Source organism: Talpa occidentalis, unplaced genomic scaffold, assembly GCF_014898055.3.
Source record: "Talpa occidentalis isolate TD23 unplaced genomic scaffold, MPIMG_talOcc4v2.1 talOcc4.7, whole genome shotgun sequence".
NCBI classification, from domain to species: Eukaryota; Metazoa; Chordata; class Mammalia; order Eulipotyphla; family Talpidae; genus Talpa; species Talpa occidentalis.
In genome coordinates, this window is record NW_023605083.1 from 93,957,629 (window position 1) to 93,976,183 (window position 18,555).

General features: G+C 38.5%; 1 long non-coding RNA gene across 2 annotated transcripts in view; it reads left to right on the top strand.

The window, feature by feature from the left end:
• Positions 1-18,555, top strand: part of LOC129144902 (uncharacterized) — a 216,036-nt gene that overhangs the window by 168,588 nt on the left and 28,893 nt on the right. Inside the window, exon 3 of one of the 2 annotated variants that reach the window (XR_008549707.1) lies at positions 7,878-7,983. This is a non-coding gene — a long non-coding RNA (uncharacterized LOC129144902). Of the gene's footprint in view, positions 1-7,877; positions 7,984-18,555 lie in introns of those variants that run through there. The other variant, XR_008549708.1, reaches the window with a different exon arrangement.

An 18,555-nucleotide genomic window follows, 5' to 3' on the forward strand; every position in this document is an offset into this window, starting at 1 on the left:
AGTTTCCCCTGTTATTAATATATTATTATGGTATATTTGTTACAATTAATAAAGCAATGTTGATGTCAACAACAATAATGTTGAGACATCATTATTTACTGAAGTCCATGATTATTTTCAGATTTTCTTCATTTTTGCCTAATAGTCATTTTCCCTTCCAAGATCTCCTATTTCATTGACTTGCCATGACTCTTTAGACTCCCCTTGCCTGTGGCAGTTTCTCAAGACTTTCCTTGCTTTTGATGACCTTGACAGTGTTGAGGATTACTGCGCTGGTGTTTAAAGGATGTCTCTCTATTGCCAGGTGCTCTTCTCATGTTGAGACTGGGCTTATTGTTTTGGGGGATAAAATCACAAAAGTAAAATGACATTTCATGTTAATAATGACTTTACAACCACATGGCTGAGGTAATATTGGTCAGGTTTTCCACTCTAAAATTGTTTTTTCCCACTTTCCATACTGTATTATATGGAAGGAGTTTACTGCCTCACCCAAGGGCTGGGAAGAGCATCTCCATAAATTACTTGGATTCTTCTGCATGGGAAATTTTCCTCTTCTCCCCCATTTGTTAACTCAATTGACATTTTATTTATATCAATATGAACCCATGGATATTTATTTTATACTTTGGGCTACTTGAATTTGTTCTACTTGAATTTGTTCCTCAAGTTGCTCCAACTTTGATCATTGGGAACTTCTTTGGCTGGCTCCTGCGTCCTTTGTCATACATGCATTGCTGTAGATGTGTGCTTTGCTCGAGTGCTTCTTTACCGTCTATTGCTAGGAGATAATTGACATAATAGTGATGAATAAAGTGGTCCTTTCCTAGCCATTCCCAAGACAAGACCTACCTGTTACAAGAAATATCAAATGAGCAATTCTCCAGAGGAAATTCAATGACCTATTCTTGGTTTCCAGTTAAAGGTGTGGAGGTCTGAGTTCTGCCAACATTTCAATTTCACCTTTTTCAGTTCCCTGCCCCTCACATCCCCTGGGTATTGTGTTCATCATACTGACATCCCGGGCTTCCTCTAATAATAGGCTCCTATTGTGACTGGGGAGAGAAAGTTGAAATTCTTAACATTCATTTGATTGTGGTCTTTGCATAATGCTGAGAATAGTAGAGGCGGGACCTAGGGCCACCACATTCATCTGGGGACTTTTCCCAGGTTCAAAGGCAGGAGCCACATGTAATAACTTAACAAGAATTCAATAAGAAAGAATCACCATATAGGAACGACAAATTTCCCAAACCAGGAAGTAAAGGTTCCTTTTTGAAGTTCACTGTCCCTTTCTTTTCTAATTCTCCTACTATTTGTTATAGCTACTGATTTTTTTTTTATGATAATGGGAGAAGGTGCAATTGGGACTGACTTGTGCAATAATGAACGAGCTCATAAACTATATAAACTCTCTCAACATTGACTCCCTCAATATATACTTGATACATCCGTCACCTGTTCCCATGATGTCAGTAGATGTCTCATTGTAAGACAATTTCCCAAAATTCTGAGTTTCAGACTGATGTGTGCAACCCCTGGTTATCTTGACACCCCACAGAAGCCATAATCACTTCAGAAAGGCTGAAATTCCTTTCAGTTCTACCATAAAAGCTTTCATTCCAAATCGCTATCAGATTATAATTTGTATTCTACATTTGTAAACTGACTGCATCATTTGCTAAATCACCTTATTATATATATATATATATATATATATATGATCATCAGCTACAACACTCTCTCTTACTTTTCAATGATAAGAATGTTTTTATTTTTTCTAGACCCTTGCACGTGTAAAGATCTAAAGATTTCTGTCTCGTATAATGAAGGAAGGAACGAGGGAAAAGTGATTTCTAAACACTACATAGTAAGATCCTGTGGCTTTTAAGTGGAAATTGAAAGTAGTAGTACTTAGAGTCTTTTTCATCCTGGTGCTGCTCAACGGTGGGTTACAGGCCAGTATTGACATCATCTGGGAACTTAGAAATGCAGAATCTTTGGACCTGCCTCAAGTTGCTTATTCAAAACATGCATTTAGCAAGATCCCCAGGTGACTCTTATGCAAATGATAAAAGCATATTTCCTGATCCAGTGTCCAGAATACATAGATGTTTACCCAACTCATATTTAGGGTACAGAAAATCATTTCCCAAATTTAAGAGTCTCATAAGAAAACAAGAGTAGAGTTTTCTAGAATGGTTTTCTTTCCTAACATGCTTTTTCTTATATACATACAATGAAAGTGTCTTTTTTTAAAAAAAGGATTTATTTATACAAGCACTGGGTACAGTCAGAAGCACGGGAGGGTGAGAGAATCTACCAGAGCCAGAGCAGAGAACAGAACAGACAGAGTGAGGAAATACACTGCTGAGGGGAGCAGTGGGCATGGCAGGAGAAGTCTGCGTGCCATGTGGGACCCTTGCCTGTGGCCAGGAATCAAACCAGCGCTGCAGAAGCTGCGGGCAGGTTTGCAGCCCAGCGCTCAACCGCTGCGCCACCAGGGGAGGCCCGAAAGTGTCTCTTAAAGAGTGTAGTCAGTCTCTTTGTCTTCATCACCCTTCTACTTAGCCACAAATCGCTGTCCTGAAATAAATGCCTAAGTGTGGAAGCCAGGCTTGTCTCTCGCCTTCTTCAGGGCTGGGGGGTGGGGAAAATCAATAAGCTGTAAAATTACAGGTTACTTCAAAGGAATTCAAGTCAACTTCACTCAGTGTCATTGTTAAATGGGGACACAGTGGTATAATAAGGAAATCTATAGAGTCAACAGTGCAAGTCTCGAAATGCTACACAGTGTAAAAGAAAGTCTGAATCTCTAAAATTAATGTCTATGTCTGAATTTTTGATGACCAATCATATTCAAACCCTGAATTGTAAGTCAAGGGTTTGATGGAGTATGATTGTCAGTAAAATGACTTGGAATAATCATGAAATACATTTTAAAATGTTTTAACTACATTTTGAACAAGATGCTGCAACAGGATGAACAGACTTTGATCTCCCTATTCCGGGGTTTCTCCACCTCTCTGTGATGCAAGAAAACTCTTCACTGTGCTGGAGCTCAAGTATGAGTAGGGGTGCAGTTGCAAATGGCAGCATAGTTGGTCTTTCCCCACCAGGGACCAGTAGTGCCTCCCCTCTCCTGAGATGTGACAATCAAATATGTCCCCAAACATTGCTAATTGTTCCCTGGAGAGGCAAGATCATCCCAGTTGAGAAACATTATCCTGTGCCAAGGTAAATAGTCACCAAAAAAGGTAATGTTGGTTCCTAGGTTCTGCTCAGATCTGTACAGTGGTTGGAAAATCTGCAAAGTTGAATTTTGAGGATGAAGGCACTTAGCTAATAGGCTTAGTGTCTACACCAAGATAACATTAACATTCATATGTGTTCTGTTCTACCACTGACAGGTAATTATAATTCTTTTTTTAAAGATTTATTTTTTATTTATATAAGAACTGGGGTACAGGCTAGAGGTGTGGGAGGGTGAGAGGATTCCCCAGAAACAGAGCGGGGAGCAGAACAGGCAGACGGACCGAAGACACTGCTGAGGGGAGCAGCAGGTGAGGCAGGAGAGGTCTGCCACGCCATGTGGGATTTTTCCCTGGCCGGCTGGGAATCGAACCTGCACTGCAGAGGCTGCAGACAGCTTCACAGCATGGTGCTCAACCCGCTGCGCCACCAGGGAGGCCCCAGGTAATTATAATTCTTATAACCATTTCTTGCAGGATATCTACAGAGCCTCTACTGCCTTTAGACCTGGGAAATCCTGGGTGACATAGTCATGAAATAGGCCAGAACATTGTCTGGCTACACAGAGCAACCATTTCTTAAGAGCAAAATGGTGACTCCTTCAGAGGTTTGTGAACATGGTAGCCCTTAGTTTTGTCCTTTTTGAAAATAGCTCTGGACTCTTGGTGACTCTTATAATGAGTGTCTTTGTCACTTCCACTTGCTATGACAAAAAACCTAGATGTGTAGCTTATAGACAACAGACAATTATTTTTCTTCTGGGATCACTCCATGTGCTCCCATCCTGGGAAGTACAGCCCGCCTCCTAGTGAACATTGATGTCACAGAACTCTGTGCCTTGAGAGTACAGACCACTCCTAACTACATCTCTTCAGTCTCACCACACTTACCATCCATCTTTCTTAATCATGACTTTCATTATTTGCTTCACAATTGGGGAAAAAATTCTCTCTCGTGGCTGATATGCATAATCACACTTAGTGATTCACTAATTCCATATCTGAAAATTTGCCCAGCTGCTAAAATTTATTTGTAACCCCAAAGTCTATACTCATGTACTTTTGTGATTATTCCTGGACATGTTCAGAGAAGTAAAAAAATTGAGGTACCAAACTTACACCTTCTCAGTTGAGAGGGAGCAAGGTGACCCTCTGCCTTCCTGTTTCAGCTCTCACACTGTAAGCAAGTATTCTTTTGGTAGTATATTTAGTGCAATGTTTGTTGCACTTGTGATCTTTTTCTTGATGATTTTACTGTTTAAGACAGTCCCCAAGAATATTGATTCTGTCTAGGATTCTAAAGTACAAGAAGGCTATGATGTACCTTCTTGGAGATAATATGTGTATTAGATAAGCTTTGTTTAGGTTACAGTGCTGTGGACCATGAGTTAACATTATTGAACCAACAATAAATATTAAATAAGTGTCTTTGAACAGAAACACACATTGAGGGCCTCCCCCCGGTTGAGCGCAGTGCAGCACTGTGAAGCTGTCTGCAGCCTTTGTAGCGCTCAGTTTCGATTCCCGGCCAGCCAGGGAGATTCCCACATGGTGTGGCAGACCTCTCCTGTCTTGCCCGCTGCTCCCCTCAGCAGTGTATTTCGGTCATCTGCCTATTCTGCTCCCCACTCTGTCTCTGGTGAATCCTCTCACCCTCCCACACCTCTGGCCTATACCCCAGCTCTTGTATAAAAATAAATCTTAAAAAAAAAAAAGAAAAGAAAAGAAACACACATCGAGAAAGATTGTGTATTATGTATGGACTGATTGATAAAAATGTTGTGAGCAGAGGCTTGCAGGAACCGAATCCTATAATTTCTCCTATGAGAAATAGGTCAGGATTTGCTAATTTAGTGTTCACAGCGACTATGTTATAACACATAGCCACTGTAAATAACAAGAAGTAATTATGTATTTATGGGCACTCATTTAAAAGATATACAATAATATTGACTGCTACAAGAGAGCAAAAATAGGCAGATTGGAGACAAGGCTGAAAGGAGGCTTTACTACAATACCTTTTTTCTTTTGTGCCATACCACTGTACCATCAAAATTTTAATTTATATTTAAAAATGAATAGTAAAATGAGAAACTGCATGGCTTATTCAGGTGTCTCTTCAATTTTAGGGTAAGAAAGCAACTCCTACTAAATATCCAATCTACCAAATGACACCCTGGTCTCCCAGGCTCCCCATCCAAGCTATTCTCATGCACTAGCTTTGCTTCTCACCACCCACATTTGAACAATTCAGGTCATCCGTCTGGTCTACTCATAGCTCCTGCAAGTTGCTCAGTACTTCAGTGACTTTGCTGTTGCTTACTCCACATTTCGCAAAAGAAACTTCTCTCCCCTCTACCTAGCAACATTCTGCTTTTCCTTCAAAGACTTTGAAGATTTTCCTAACACCATACTCAAAAGGATCATTTCCTTTTTCCTTGTTGGAACCTTGTAGGTAACTGACTGTTTGCCCCCTGATTTTGTTGGTTGTTTTTAAGTTTTGAGTCTGCTCAAATCCATTGCAAGTTCTTACGGATGGGATTTTAGGTCTTATTTACCTTTGATCATTTTCAGTGCCTTTCATGTAATAAAACCTATTGATTGATTGTTCATTATCATTCAGTACCAAAAAATACTTTCATTGAAGTTGTTATTTTAAGTAGATTCCTATTCAATTATGTAAAAGAGAAGCAACCTGTGTGACTATGTTTTAGGAGTAGCATGGGGATTTTGTTTAGCTGCTTGAGGAAAACATGCTGTGCGAGACATACTCTGTGATTGTTCCAGCCTTGAGGAGGAAATTAAGAAACTTAATTTTTATCTCAAACAAGTCACAAAATGGGAAGGGATCCTAGTAAAGTTTTGTTGAGTTTCTACTGGGCTGGGCACTGTCCTTGGAAACATATAGCCTCATTTTATTTTCAAAAGCCTGTCCAGTAACTATAATGAAGTCTATTTCAGAGATGAATAAGCAGAAACTTAATAATCTAAGATTATCCTGCTGAAAAACTGCAGAATTGTGGTCCAAACTCAGGTCTGAAAGCCCATCATGTTGGGTCACTCCCACACAATACAATTAAACATTTCGAACAAATATGAGTGAAAGAATTCTTTCTCTGCTATATATTCACAAGACTGTGCCTCTGGGGGAAACACAAGGCAAGAGTGTTTTGAGGTGGTCCTGAGAAAGCATTGTACAACTCTGATATATGCTCAAGTAGGGAAATAGAATGAGGGAATTTGCACTCCTTCAAAGCACTGGTACCTTCCAGCAGTGACTCTGAGTACTGACTGAGCATCAGAGTCACCTGGCTATCTTTAAAAAATTAATTTTGTCTAAGGTAAAACTTTTTAAAAGATCTTCAGATAAGTGCTTCCCTGGTGATCTAGGGGTTAAGTATAAGCCACAGCCCAAGTTTGATCCCCAGCCAGGGAGCTAACCCACATGGCATAGGAGAGCTCATCTGTCTTGCCCACTGTTCCCCTTAAGAGTGTATTTCAGTAGATCTGCCTGTTCTGCTCCCCACTGTGCCTCTGGTGAATCCTCTCACCCCCACCCCCACACCTCTGACCTACACCCCAGTTCTTCTACACATAAATAAATAATTTTTTTCTTAAAAAAAAATCATCAGATAATTCTGTTGTGCACCAGGGCTGAGAACTACTGATATGGAACAGGAGAGGTACAAGGATGAGTAGTTTCTCCAGTTTAGTGATTTCAGAGTCTGGTCCCCAGATCAGCAGCATTTGCATCACCTGGGAACATATTAGAAATGCACATTCATGGGCTCTACTCCAGACTCACTGAATCAGAAACTCTAGTGATAGGACCCAGGAATAATTCCAACACTGATATTTGATAGTGTGTGAGAACCATTGCTTGAATTCACTGAAAAGGAAGTACAAATAGTCAACAATATATGAAAAAATTATTCAACCAAATATTTAGGCAACTACAAATGAAAATTTTCGAGGAGATATACTATTTATCTCTCAAATTGGTAAAAAATTGAAAGATTCATAATATCTCACATGGCAGTAGGAGACAGGAAATAGACAGTCTCATGTTTAATGGATAACTGAAACAATACATCTTTAAAGGGAATTTGGCAGTTGAATTTAAAATTGAATTTATGCAATTCTGATGACCAAACAATCTTCCCTCTCAACCTCTCTGATGGAGAAATACTGTATCAACACATAAACGTACACATACAGAGATATTCATGAGGATGCTGTCTGCAATGTGTGAAAACTAGAAACAACCCAAATGCTCATAATGGCTAAGGACTGGGCACTTCCTGTGGAGTATTATGCAGCATGTAAAAAGGATGAGGTAGCTCTTTCCATATACACTTATGTAGAACTATCCCTGAGATATCATGACAATTTGCAAAACAATGTATAAAATACGGTGCCACTAAAGTTTAAGAAAAACACCCACCCAAATGCTGTTAATGCATAATTATGAAAATGAATAGAAAAATATAACATTATTACTTCTGTCAGAGGCAAGAATACAGGGAACAGCTCTAGAAAGAAAGTGTGAAAGATACATTAGACTTATCTATAATTTTTCATTTCTTTTTAACCTTACTTTTAACTTTATTGTTGACACTATTACAGACAGAATGACCGCAACCATATCAACAAACCAAAACCTTGTGCACAGAAACAAGATGAAGAAAATGTGTCAAGAGGTTAACAGTAGTCTTTGGATGATGAAAATGGGGTGAGTTTCTCATTTCCATTTCTGCTATAATTTCTAAAATTTCTTATTAGACTTACGTATTCAAGTATTTCTTGAACAATGAAGACTACTATTTGAGAGTGAACAAATATCCATGGAAATAGCATACTAATTCAATGGTTCTTATTCCTTTTCTATCATGACCTGAGAATATGATGGACATTTTCACCAAAAAAATTCCACAAAGGCATGAACTTTTTGTTCAATTTGAGAGGATTTGTAGATACCCAGGGCCTTAGACCCCTTGGGGTTTCCAGATCCCAGGTTGAGTGTTTCCAGCCTGCATGACCTCAGAGGACCCTAAATAGCTTTGCTTTTCAACCCTGGGCTCCATGACCTCTTCTTCATCATATGTGTCCCAGAGGAGTCATGAAGTCTGACAGCTATTTTTACAAATGTCAGCAGCTCTTCTCTGGCAGATTGAATTTCCCCAGAAGGTAGATTTTCGCTGACATCTTAATACTTGGAAAGGAGCGGATGATCCTTGAGGAGTGAGTGAATATAGCACATGGTTTGCAAGCTGCAAACAGAAACTGATCTATGTCAAGGAAGCCTCAAGTGTTATGCATTTGTTTTTAGATATCATCAGGTTCTTTTTTTAAGTTCTGCAGTGTCATTCTCCCTTCACATGCACAAAGACCCTTTTCAGTGTTTTCCAGTTGACTGTGAAAATAGATTTCTTTTTTGCTTTTATGTTTTTAAGAGAGAATAAAAAATGAGTATCTTTTAATTCCCAAAATTTTTAAATCTCTTTTCATTCTGCTATTCTGAATGGAAATAGTCCCATTTTTTAGTCTAAACTGTCTTAAATGGCAAAGTCAGTACTCATAAAAGTGAAGTTCCTTAGTAACCTACTTCTTATTAAGTCCTGAGCTGCCAATGGATTTATGGTCCTTATGGAAGAGTCAGATCTTAACCGAGCTGTGAATGTTTTTGCATGAAATGCCTTCCTCACAGATTGCCTGGAAAGCCTCTTTGACCCTCTCTCTGTACCCACCCCAGCTACCCATTGCAATGCATACCAGGTTGAGTTTTGGAAAATTACTACGAATGTGTTTATATAGCCTTTCTCCAGCTTCTCATTGAATAACTTGCATTTTAAGTAGGAGATGAACAGTCTAAATATGAGTATGATACTTTCTGAAAAATGTGGACAGTTGTTCTTTGAAAACAATGACAACAGCAGCAGCAACGGTAACAGTGGTGAGGATGCCACTGATAGTCCTGAGTCCTTTCTCCTCTCGGAGGATAATTTCTGCAGCTGGCATTTTGCTTCCATGTGGGTCCAGGCACGTTTTTAACAACTCCCTCCTGCTTCTGAGTCCTCTTTGATCACGACTTTATGACCCACCATCATATGACCTTTGACATATTTTATATTTTCTTTATTCTTCATGATCCAAATTCTAATCTCAATTTTTTGTATAGCATTTGCCATTCAACCCAGCTGACCATATTCAGTCTCTATGAATGTTTATAAAGCTTTCTTTCTTTCACTGACAAGGTAACTTCTCTGTGGAATGTTGTAGCTACTCTCAACAAATGTGTGTTAAGCCCTAACTATGTATTAGATACTTGTCATGTTCTGGGGATACTTACAAGTTTTTGTTTCCATGGAACTTATATTCTAATGTGTAAATCAGAATATGCAAGTGCAATGATAAATGCAACAATTTCAAACAATTAAGATGACATGATGAAGTGATGGGTAACATTGGATAATATGTTCAGAGAAGGTTTCTGTGAAGAGAAAACATTTGAATTGAAATTTGTGTAATATATGTTACTTGTCATGCAAAATTCAGAGAAATTTTAAAATTGTATGCAAAATTGTCATGCAAAATTCAGAGAAAAAGCATTAGGAAGAAGGTAGAACAAGTACACAGGCCTAGATTCAGGAAGGAACTAGCATGTGGCTGATAAAGGATTTTTAAAAAGTGGCTATATTTCCGCTAGAGCATCTAGTACATAATAAAGCATCAGCTCATAGACATTTCTATGAGGGTAGATTCCATGCCTATATAGCTTGCCATAACTATATAGTAACTGGTATATATAAGACAATTGGTTTAATAATGGATGCTTGCTGAGTAACTGAATGACTTCTGCAGAGCCAGAATGGACAAAAGAATGTTTCCAGTTCCTAAATGATTTTTTTTTCATGCTAACACAATTCCCTTCCACTCTGTCTCCATGGTTTTGTGTCACCATTTATTTGATGAAATAAGAATGCGTACTTACTTTCCTTTTGGAAGAACTATAGTTGAAACTATGGACCTACTTCAGCTTTCAATGGAAATATAAGAAGTATATACTCTAAACATCTTTAAAATTGCCAAGCGTAGTTTCTTACTTATAAATGTTATAATTCTTTCTAGTATTATCATCAAATAGTAGACATGGTGGCCACCTTATTCAACTAGAAAGTAGATGAAGCATTGTAATCCTCTTCTTCCAAAGAACCAAGACATACAGTTCACCCCAGAGATGGAGTGAATTTTTTCCTAACAAAATAGTAGATGTTTTAGGAATCAGATTTCCTAAAAGAATTCTTAGCTATCACACACCTATTTTCAAACCCATTCTGCTGCTATTACCTCTACTGACAGTAGACAGACCCAAATACATGTGTCAAGAACATCCATATACTAACAATTTTCCACGTGATTCATGAGCCAAACTAAATTCATAGCTAACCTTGGATAGCAACAGGTAACCTGGACTATTTCTTAGCATAGAGCATAGTTGTTTTCACCATTCCATGTGAAATATCATGTCCCACAATGACCTGGTATAGTAGCCAGAGTTTAATATTATGTGTATAATATTATGTGTATAACTGAAGAGGGTGGGAAGAAGATATAGTAAATGAAATGTCAGGATGCATGGCTCCTGACTTTATTTTCTTTTACCACAATTGTTATCTGATAGAGAGATTCCTGGGATGCAGTTTGAGTTTCAACAGACATATGTTAGTGCTAGACCTAATTATTTGATACACTCTTTTGTTAATTGAATTGGAGGCCAGTTTGGCTGAATTCTCTCATCAATTTCCAACTGCATAAGTCACATCTTCAGAGCATTGTCTAGTCTCTAACATTAGAGAGCCTTTTATCTCCTAGGACCCACAGTTGAAATGGCTTCTAGGTCATGCAGCAAGTATGTCCTGACATAAGCATACTCAGTGGCTTGCTGGTTGATTTAGAGCCCAGTTTGAAATGAAATGGAAAGATTACCTCAGGATATACCTAACAAAGGAAGTGAAAAAAACCTGTACAACAAAAACTATAAGGCAACAAAACCATAAGACATTGTTTAAAAAAAAAAGAAGAAGAAACAAAGAAATGGGAATATTTTCCTTGCTCATGTATTAGAGAAATTAACATTGTCAAAATGGCTATTTTAACAAAAACAACATGCATACCGAATGCAATCCTTATCAGAGTTTCAATGGATTTTTTTTAAGTAGAGCAAATATTAAGCAAGTATTACTGTAATTTCTATGGGACCTCACAAAGATTCTGAATAACCAAAACAATTGTAACATAAATAAGAACAGAAGCATCACATTTCTAGGCTATAAACTATACTACAAAGCTATATTAATCAAAACATTATGGTGTTAGAATAAAAGACAAAGATCTATGCAATAGAGTACATAGAAGTAAACATAGACAAAGCAGTCTACAGCATTGGCTTCAGGGGTAGCTTTGGAGACTTGCCGCTAATGGCAAGGAAAACAAAAGCAAAAATAAATAAACAGTGGGCCTCCCCAGTGGCACAGCGGTTGGGCACTGGGCTGCGAAGCTGTCCACAGCCTCTGCAGCACCAGTTTGATCCCCGGCCGCCAGCGAGGATCAGACCTGACATGGAGCACAGACCTCTCCTGCTGCGCCCACTGCTCCCCTCAGCAGTGTACTTCATCAGTCTGCCTGTCTGCTCCCTGCTCTGGCTCTGGTGAATTCTCTCACCCATTCATGCTTCTGACTGTACCCAGTGCTTGTATAAATAAATAAATAAAATATTTTAAAAAATAAACAAAAATAAATAAATGGTATGATAGCAAACTAAAAAGCTCCTGCACAGTGAAAGAATATGTCATTAAAACTAAAAGGCACCCAGAAAGAAAAAGAAAAATACCGGATGGTCTCACTCATAGCAGGAATCTAGAAAACTTAAATAAGGGACCAGGAAAATGAATAACTGTAAGAAAGTGAAAATCAAAATCAACAAAAAAATATGAACCAGAGACACTCTATGGGGGGGGTGAGGGCGGGGAGGGGAGGGATTGGGGTCAAAATAAGGGGGTTGCAATTGTATGGGGAATATAAAAATAAAATTTATTTTATAAAAAAAAAAAAAAACTAAAAGGCACCCTACTGGGTGGGGTAAAATACACCATACATCTGACAAGGGGCAAATAACCAAGATCGACAAAGAACCCATTCAACTCAACAAAAAGAAAACAAATAACAGAATCAAAAAAAAAAATACAGAAGAGCTAAATAGACACTTCTTTCAAAGAAAATGTTTTTCCTAATGGCTAACGGGAACATGAAAAATTGCTAATCATTACTTATCATCAGGTAAATGCAAATCAAAACCACAATGAGATATCACTTCACACTCCTGAGATTGGCCCATATCAAAAACATCAGAAACAAAAAAATGTTGGTGAGTGTGTAGTGAAAAAGGAACCCTCATGTACTCTTGATGGGAATGCACATTGGTCCAGTCCCTATAGAAAGTAATATTGAGGTTTCTCAAAATATTAAAAATAATCATGCCCATGATCCAGCAATTCTGCTCCTAGGTATATAACCAAAGTATAGAAAAACACTAATTCAAAGGGATATATGCTCTCATGTTTATTATAGCACTATTCACAGTAACCAAGTTATGGAAACAACCTAAGCACCCAACAACAGATGAATGGATAAAGAAAATGTGATTTTATAATTATATATATATATGTATGTATACACACACACAGATACACACACACATACATACAATGGAATACTAGTCAGCTATAAAAAAGATAGAGGGTGAAATCTTGCCATTTGTAACAGGATAGATGGAACTTGAGGGAATTATGCTATATGAAATAAGTCAGAGGGAAAAAGACAGATATTGGATTATTTCACTCATGTGTAATATAAATAAACAAAACAAAGGCACAGAGTAAACTAATCCAAAACAAACCTAGAAACCTGACTGTAGAATTGAGGCTATCATAAAGGGAGTATATGTGAAGTGGGATTCAAGGGTTGGAGGGGAGGATTATTGATGGTTTGGTGGTGGGCATGTTGTGGTAACATAAATCTGAAGAGGCATGAACCTGTACCTCTAAATCATATACAGTGTTGTAAATCCATGTTACATCAATTAAAAAATGATACAATTAAAGAAATCAATAGATGAGGAAAGTCTCCTTAAATCCTTTTGAATAAAAATCTTCCCATTAGACCCTTATCTGTCATCAAATAAATCCAGTTTTCAGGATAATTTTTCCATCTTAGATTACTTCTCATGAAAAAAATTCATGACTAATAATTTATAGGATAGAGACTGAGGTTTTTCTCAATACACTGACACTGATTCTGACTTGGCTTACACCTTTATTTTTTTGTGACTTGGATGATATGAGCCAGAGTCAATAATTTTCAGTCTTAGAGTCTGCAAAGGCAAACTAAATCTCAGGATAACGATGATTTCCAAAGTCTTCATTATAGTTTCCAATTAAACTTACTTTATACATTCATTCACAAAACATATTTTTAGCACCCAATATGTGCTAGCACTCAATATAAAGATGAGTAAGAGAAGGCAAACAATGAACAACTGTTGCCTTCACAGAATCTAGTGGGAAAGACAGACATGAACTCAAATAATAAAGAACAAAATGATAGGGACTAGATTTGTGGGTATACTACAGTGTGGTGGGAACACCGTGGGGAGAGGAAAGTAATTTTTCAAGACTAGGAAAGGTTTCACTGAGGAGGGAACTACTTTGGAATTTGTTCTTGAAGGGGGACCTTACCAGATAGAACATGTATAACGTACATCTCCAGAACATGGACCACATGAACAACATATTCACAGAGGTATAGGTGAGTTTAATAAATCTGGAGAAAAGTAGATTGTCCAGGGAGGTTACTGGATAGGGTATGGCAGGAAGAGTGGGCATAGAAGACTCTGGAGAGAGATGTAGAGATGAAAGGCAAAGGGTCTTCAATCAGCCCTGGACTCTGTACTCTAACGCAGTTGCAACCACCAGTCGAATCTGAAGGATTCCTCTGATCACCCTTCCCCATAATATTACTAACACCTGGAGAGAAGTGTTTAGGAGGTAAGAGCATGGGTTATGGTGTGTGACAGACTTGAGTGTTCGTTCTTGGCTCCAAAACTTACTTTGATTGTGGTTTTAGAAAACCATTAACATGCCCCAAAGCTCAGTTTCATTCTCTGTCAAACAGGGATAAGAGTAGCAGCTTCTTAATAAGGAATATAAGGAACAAGTAAGAGAATGTCTATGACACGCTCACCAAACATGAATTGGCACACATATGTATTCAGCAAATGCTGAGTTCATGATAATACATGGTCAATAATAATAGCAATAATAGCTGATAAATAACATGATTGAAAATCATGGATTGAGAATAATGCTTCCCTGGTCAGAGTCAGCAAAGAAGCCCAGGTCAGGTAGATCTGTTGGAGTCAGATGACCCATCACTTGGTTTCTGAGAAAAGCTCTGGTGGGATTTACACCTTCAGGCCATCCCTGGGCCAGATTTGTAATGTCAAGAGGACATGCAGGGCAGGCTCTTTCTGTCCTCAGATTTCTCTCCCCATGGGGGTGAAGGAGGAGGGGCCCAAGCCTTGGATTATAAAGACATTCTTGCAGCTCCCTGTGTAAAATGATAATGCCAAAGGTCTCTGGCACCAAGCAGAGGAATGTGTTCCCTGTCCAACGCTCCTAGTCCCCACAGGATTTTAAGGTGCTGCTGATATTAGACCCCGGAGACTGTCTTGAAAGCCCTTGTTTCTATCCCCTTTTGCCTTTGTGTGTTTAACAACTGTCTTATACAGGTGGGTACAGGGTGGGTCTGCTTCCTGGAGGTGGTTGTTACCTCTTTAAAAAAAATCACTTTTAATAGACTTAATTTTTAGGGCAGTTTTAGGTTCACAGCAAAATTGAGCAGAAAAGACAGAGTTTACATATACTTCCTACCTTCCTGCCCCCCACCACCTGCCCTATAAATGTCCCCACTACCAACACCCCAACCACAGTGGTACATTGTCAGTCAATAGCCTAAATGGAGACATCATTATCACACAATGGAATTATCATTGCACAATTTACATTAGAGTTTCACTCTGGATGTTGAACCTCTCATGGAAATTATTGACATATTTACACCAGACTTTAGGAAAATCTATGCAAATAATTTGGGGCAAGGCTGATGATGGCAACCTAATTCCAAATACTCTGTTTTGGAAAAAGAGTGTGGCATTTGAGTAGAAGTAAAAAAAGAAAGAAAGGCATGAAGAAAAAAAGGAAAGAGGAAGGATTAGGACCACCTACCCACCCAGGCAAATCCCACGCCAATTTGTGAAGATCTTCACAGGTAGGAGTTTGGGATGACAGTTCCTGCCAAAAGGCTCTTAGTCCTCTCCTGTTTCCTAAATCTGCTTCTACCATCCTGCACCTGTCTCTGGGCCTTCCTCTTCCTGAGGAAGAGGAGACAATAATTTCCTTGAAACTGCTCTCCCTACCCTACACTCCCCCCCTCTCCACCACATACACACATATCCTACAAACTGTGGTAAGGAAAAATGTTATTTTGAAATGGAATTGAGTTAGGGTCAATTTTGAACTTTTTTCAGCACCTAAGATAATGTATTTTAGGTGCTCTAGGAGTTCTTGCTAGGAAATCTAAGTCAACCTCCTGCTTTGAGAGATGAAGCCTTGTGGGAAGTTGGCTACCCCAGGAGCCCCGGGCAATGCTAAGATGTCCTTCCAAATAGGGACCCAAACAGCTGAAGGGCTCTAGTTACCCAAGAGGCGAGTGACAGGGTACTTTGCCAAGTTGGAGAAAGGGAAGGAGTGGGGTGAGGGAGGTGGTACAGAGAAGGACAGAGGAGAAAGGACAGAGATGAGATGGTGGAGATTGGTGATGAGAAAGGAGTGAAGCAGGATGTAATGAGCCACAGCTGTCAAGCAGCCTGATGGAAGGGAGTGGAATATCCTGTCCCTGTTTACAGCCCCTGCAGTAATTTGGGGGACAAAAAAGGCACCCCACTTTGAACCTCAGGGTGTGATTTGTGATTTACCAATCCAAATTGCACCGTGCCGGGGATGGAAACCATTTTGGCCTACTCCCACCACATGGCTAAGATCATTCCAGAGAAAGCCACTATTGTAAAAGAAGCTGGCTCTCTATGAGCTGGCAAATGGAGTGTGTTCTAACTCTTTGATTCAAGGAGTTAAATGTGTATTCCATTTTTTTTCAAACTGAATTAAAATGCACACCCATTTAAATGCATTTTACCTAGGTTTTGCTCATTTGCATCATCTTTATTTTTCTAAAATGAATATGATTGCATTGGCAATGCTGAAAATAAATTATTTTCCATGATAAAATTCAAATTGGTTTGAAAATATTCACTTTTTTTAAATTTATAGAGAAAGGGGTAAAGAGGATACATAGCAGATTGTCAACCTTGATTAACTAGTGGGATGGAGGTAGAGTGACAACAAGAAATAGAGCCTGTCAACTTTTTAAACTGTCTCTCTATTGCTTGCCTGGTTAAAATGAGTGCGTGTTACTTTTGTCTTTTTTTAAATTCAAGAAAGAAACAGTTTTTAAATTTTGCTATATTTTTGCCTTATTTTTTATTGAGGTAACATTGGTTTGCAACATTGTATATGATTCGGAGGTACCCATTCACACCTCTTCATCTGTCACTCCACCATACCCACCGCCAAAGCACCCATAATCCTCTACTGTCGTCCATTGTGCCACGTTTGCTTCCTGCCCCCTTCCTTCCCCTTCTAGTACCCTCAATTCTGCAGTCAGATTTCTAGTTTGTTTGGTTTAGTTTTGTCTGTGCTAATTTATTTTTGTTTCTCTATATTTCACATAGAGTGAAATCATCCAATATTTGACTTTCTCCTTCTGACTCATTTTGTTTAGCAGAATCCCATATTCCATCCATGTTGTTGCAAATGGCAACTTTTTAAAAAGCATGTCTTTAATTAAGTGGACTACTTAATTCACTATTTTAAAAAATTTTACAAGATATTACAGATTATCTTTTAATTCTTTAACCTATCTTTTTGCCTGTTTGTTTAATTTTTTTTAATATTTATTTTCTTACATTGTTGGTAATTTTTGGACAGTGTTTGATTTTTTCCCCCCCCAGGTGTAGTTCTTCCACCATCATATCACCCATGATCCATCACCACAATCCCTTGTGCTCTTTCCTCCCCCGTTTTGACCCTTCTCCATCCACCTCCCTAGCTGTATATCTCAGATCTGTGGTCAGCTTGCAAGTTTTGTCGTTTTCCTGATCATTTGTTAGGTTTCTCTCTATTCCACATGTGAGTGAAACCATTGATAGTTATCTTTTTCATTCTGATGTATTTTGCTTAACATAATCCCTTCCAGTTCCATCCGTGTTGCTGCATATAGCATGAGTTTATCTTCTTTTATCGCTGAGTAGTATTCCATAGTGTATATAGACCACATCTTCTTGATCCACTCACCTGTTTGGGGGTATTTAGGTTGTTTCCATATCGTGACTATTGTAAATAGTGCTGCAATAGGCATATCAATAGAAGTGCAGGTTTCCTTTCAGACTAGTGTTTTTGTGTCCTTTAGGTAGATTCCTAGGAGTGGAATAGGTGGATCTGTCTTACCTGCCAGTTTTACATGTGTCTGTCCACCTGTCAAAAGTTGAGTTTTGCACTTGTCCCTTAATATGAACCATGCGTGTCTTCCTAGCATAAGCGAACATTTCCACTGAATGAATACATTCATGTGCATTTGAATCACAGCTTCAATAGCTTAAGTGGCTGGTTTTGCAACTATGATGTTTAAAAAAACCTGAAAAAATAATGTAACAAGTGGCCGTGACCCACCATGTGGATTTAAGCAGTATCATTTTCCATATTTGCTGCAGATCCTTAAGAATAATTGCAATTCATATATAAAAACAATAAACGTGACTGTTATTGATCTGCCTTCACCCAGCAACTGTTTCCCTGAAACTGGTGTGTATCGTCTTGTCTAATGCTGTGTATTTTTATTTTATGTGTGTACCATAAACAACAGGCAGTATTACTTTTAAAAAGCTATACCAAAACAGTGTGGCCCTGTATACATAATTGCTTTCTGTTATCCTCAACTCTTTTTTGAGATTTATCTAAGCTGATACATGGAACTGTTCCATTCATTTTCACATGCATTACATTGTGAGTCTCCTATGATTTATTTATCCCTTCTCGTATTGATGCTTAGCAAGGTATTTCTAGATTTTCTCTAT